This window comes from Corvus brachyrhynchos, unplaced genomic scaffold, assembly GCF_000691975.1.
Source record: "Corvus brachyrhynchos isolate BGI_N302 unplaced genomic scaffold, ASM69197v1 scaffold59, whole genome shotgun sequence".
In the NCBI taxonomy this organism is placed as follows: domain Eukaryota; kingdom Metazoa; phylum Chordata; class Aves; order Passeriformes; family Corvidae; genus Corvus; species Corvus brachyrhynchos.
This window is the reverse complement of record NW_008246054.1, coordinates 5,111,210-5,115,737: the sequence shown is the minus strand read 5'-3', so window position 1 is coordinate 5,115,737 and position 4,528 is coordinate 5,111,210.

Genomic DNA, 4,528 nt, shown 5'->3' with positions numbered 1-4,528 from the left:
CCCCTGCTGCTCTGGCATCACAAGAATCACATTTCATTTATCCCCTGACATGTTAATGGATCTGCTTAACCACTCTCCTGACCTTTGCTGCTGCCGCTATAATTAAGGTTGTGAAACAAGAAGCTCTGAAGGCATCAAAGGAAGCGGCTGCTTCAGGGAGGAGCCAGCGGGCACGCTCACTCTGTTATCGGGGTGACATTTGTGGGGTCGCTTTGTTCCTCCTTCCCCTCTTTGTTCTCCTGGGTCTTCCAGGGAGCTGGATGCCAAAGCAAGCCAAGCTTCGTGCCCTGGGCAAGAGTGGCCGTGGGGTGCTCAGCCCTGGGGCATGGTCTGTGTCGCTTCCATCACCATCACTGCCTGTGGGCACAGGGCTCCCTCCCCACACCTCCTGCTGGAAGGAGGGCTGCCTGTGCTTCATCCACCTATTTCTCCAGCATCTTGTGATCGATGGTCGGACCTGGCAGAGCCGCTCTGGGTCTCTGTGTCACCCCTCAGTGCTCAGTGATCCCTGCAGGAGGGACTGCAGGGGCAGCAGAGGTGGCCCTGCTGCCAGCAAGGCTTTTCCTTGAGCATCCTCCTGACCTTCCCATGGCTCCAGGGAGTGATGGCTGAGCCAGAGAGACTTCCTTTCCTACTGCCCATGCTGCTCTAGAGGGGAGTCTTCTCCTCTGCCCAGGGCAGGAATTGCTCCTCAGGTTGGGGATGGCGTGTTGGAGTGCCAGATCACCCTGAAATCCCTGTGGGCAAGGGATGGATTTGAGCAGGTGGCAGGACACAGCTGTGCCATGGATGTCTGGGCAGGGGGGCTGCTCTGTCCCTGCTCCTGATGGCACTGGGAATCCTCTGCCCCTCCAGAACATTGCTGCGTTGGCTCGTGGGGAAGCTGGGATTCAATCCTGGGATAGACCTGCTGCAGCCACCAGCTCCTGCTGTGGGGGTGCTTCAGCCTGATTCATTAATTTCCAAATGAAGGCACTGTCCCTCGCCCTTCCTCTCTTGCCTTTGCTTCAAAGAGCAACTGCTGCTTTTTCCCTAAACCCAATTTCCAAAGCCTAATGTCGGGCCCTTAAATATTTAATAAAGTCTAAAAAGGATTTCAGCTGCATATTGGCTTTCCTGTTGGTACCAGCCCCGGGGGAGATGAGAACAGAACTGCTCATGGACCTGTTTATCCACTCTGGGAGCAAGGCAGACCGCTAATGGCAACTGCCAGTGAGGAGAGTGCCAAACACCCCGGCACTTCTCCGTGTATTGCTCTGTGTCTCAGAGTAACAAATGACACCAATAACACTGTCAGACTCAAGCTCCGAACATCTCGGAGGCTCCCAGACCTGCCGTGGTGCTGGTGATGTCTCTGATGGGGAGAGAAGCCAAACTGGGAAAGCTGGGATGGGGGTGTCCCGCTGTGACAGGGAGACGTGTGTTGGTGCCTGCACAGTGGGGCTGCTCCCAAATCCCTTGGGGATGTTGCAGGGATGGGTTCCCACACAGGGACACCCCGGTGTGTGGGCGATGTGGCTGGGAGCAGAGATAGGCACAGGGCTGAGCTTGGGGCACAGTGCTTGGGGCAAACTGCAGGTGATCATCTCGAGGAGCAAAAGAGAATGACATCAGTCTGATTCCAGAAACAGTTGTTTGCAAGGGGGTGACCCCGGTGCCACAGTTGTGTTTTACTGCCTCTTGCCCAGAGCTGTCCCTGTGCTGCCTGGGAGCAGGAGCAAAGCCCAACCAGGGGTGGTCTGGTGGCCCAGGAGCTGGCAGAGAGCACGGAACCAGGACATCATTAAGGAGTTCAACCTGAATTTTAATGAGACCAGGTCATCAGGGCCAAACTACCCAAATTTCCAGAGTGCTGACATGTGGAGTATCCTAAAAGTTACCATCATCAAACAGGGACCTGAGTGAGCTCTGAATGCCCCACAGTGGGCTGATGGACAGTCCCAGTGGAGGACTGAGCCCGTGGCAGCCTGGAAGAGTTCACCCCTTCCCTCCACCACAGGGCAGCTCCCGTGGGCACTGGGCTCTGTTGGGGGGTTGGTGCTGGAGCTGGGGCAGTGCACTGGGATGGAGCCTGGTGCCAATGCTCCAACTGTCCCTGGGATGCTTCCCCCCGACCCCTCCGAATTGCACGAAGCCACCCAACAGCCCAGGCTGCCAGAGGTGACCCCTGCCAGCCCTGGCACACAGGGCATCTTCCTCCCTCTGCAGGAGGTGCCCATTCTGCACCAGACAAGTGCTGCCCAGTGCCTGTTTGAGGGCTGGATTAAGTCCCCTGGTTCCACTCACCTCCAACAGCTGCTGCCGTGCTCTTGGCTGAGTGTTTTGTAGAGGCAAGGCCTGGAATTGGGAATGACTACTCAGGCTGTGATGTGTTTACCCCAGGTAACTCACTCCACAGGGCCAGGGGCTGGCACTGGGTCCCCCTGTGCCAACCGATGGGACCTTGCTGTGTCCGTGTTTGCAGGTGTGAATTCTGCACCGAGTACGTGTTGTACCGGGCCCAGTGGTCACTCTGAGGGACCAGGGACGAATTCTGCAGGGCTTGTTCAGGCTGTGATGCTGACGCTGTGATCCCAGGGGCTGGAGGGAAGTCGGAGCGAGCACATCCTCTGCCGAGCCGGGCGGGAGGGAGCGGGGAGCTCGTACTTGGTTAATATTAACATTGTGACGATGTTGAGAGTGGAGTTTGTATCAGATTTACGTTCAGAAAATTCTTAAATACGTGTTTCGCCGAGACGGGGGGCGGAGTGTGTTTGGCACAAATTGCAGCGTGTGCGGGGCTCGCCCCGCAGCACCCGGGTGTTTTACGCGTGAGGGGCCCTTCAGCGCACGCATGAGCACCCCCGGCTCCTCCGCATCATCGGCGCCCAATTAGTTCACGCATGAGCGCCCAATTAACACACACGTGAGCGCACAATTAATTTACATATGAGCACCCAGCTGGATTTATGCATGGCTGCCCAGTGAATTCCCGCTGGATCGCACGCTGCTGCTCCGTGCATGAAGGCACGGTTGTTGATGCATGAGTGCCCAATTAATTGGCACACGTGCCTGCAATTATCTCATGCCTGAGTGTCCAATTAATTCATGCATGAGCACCTGATCCATTCACACCTGAGTGCCCAATTAGTACGTGCACAAGTGTGTTATCTCCTAATTACACTAATTTACACATGAGTGCCCAATTAGCTCACGCAGGAGTGCCCAGCGAATGGACGCGTGACTGCTCAATTAATCCGTGCATGGGCGCCCTGTGAATTCATGAATGCCCAAAAAAATGGATGCATGAGCCCCCAGCTGGTTCGTGCATGAGCGGCCCTTTCACTCTCGCCGCAGCACCCGGGCGGTTCATGCATGAGCACCCAATTAGTTCTCCTAGAAGCACCCACATAATTTATGCACGAGTGCCCAATTAGTCCACGCATGATTTCCCAGTGTATTTTTGCATGAGTGCCCCTCTGGCTCAGGCATGGGTGCCCAGTTAGTGCATGCATAAATGCCCCATTCCTTCACGCCTGAGCAGCCACTTCGCTCACGCAGGAGCACCCAGTGTGGGTGCCCAATTTCCCCTGGCCTGGGCACTGCGCTGAGCATCCACAGCAGGTTTAGGCAGCCCCAAACCCGATGGGAGTCCCATCTTGGGGTGATGTGCTGGCTCCCCCAGGCTGGGATGCCCGGGGCCCCTGTAAAGGAGCCATAGCAGCTGCCTGGGGGAAATAAATGCCGCAGGACTGCCCCTGCCATGACTCAGAGTGTGGTGCTGGACCACTTGCCCGTGGGTTAGCGGCAGAGCCCGTGACCTGGCATAGTTGGAGTGCCCTATGGCGGGGAGGAAAGGCACTCTGTGCCTGGAAATAATTAACTGGTTTCCCTGATAAGGCTGCGGTGCCCATGGCCCCACGCGATCAAGGTGCTGTTGTAGCAGCTGGAGCAAGGGGGGACGTGTGGGGGTTCCTCAATGGCTGCTGCGTGGGGACAATGCTTGCTGAGCGTTTGGGAACTCAAACCTGCAAAAGGACAGAGCTGTGCCGTTGGTTTTGGCACACGGGCTGAGCTGAGTGTGCACGGTCGTGCTCAGGGTCCAGCCCTGCGGCGGTGGCCGAGCCCCTACTCTTGCGCAGACGGGGGAAGCGATGTCAGCACAAAACAAGCTCCGGTGGGGCTGAAGCATCACGTCACCTCATGTATCCCACCGTGACCAGGGGTCCCTGAACCACTCGAATCCAGTTACCTCCTGCCCTCCTTCCTGCTGCCCCGGCCCCGGCGCGGTCCAGCGAGCAGCGAGATCCCTGGGGCAGGGCGACGGATGGGGATTTACAGTCCCAAGTCCCTCCTCTCCTCTCTGCCTGGAAAACACAAATTAACAGGCTTGAGCACTGATTAACCAGAGCTGATTCTTGCTGCAGTGGCAGGCGGGTGGTGGGAGGAGAGGGGGCACGCGAAGGGCGGGTGGTGACGGAGCTGTCAGTCCTCGCCTGTGCCACTGGGATTGATGGAGAGGTGGGGGGAGGGGGCTGGGGAGGGGGGG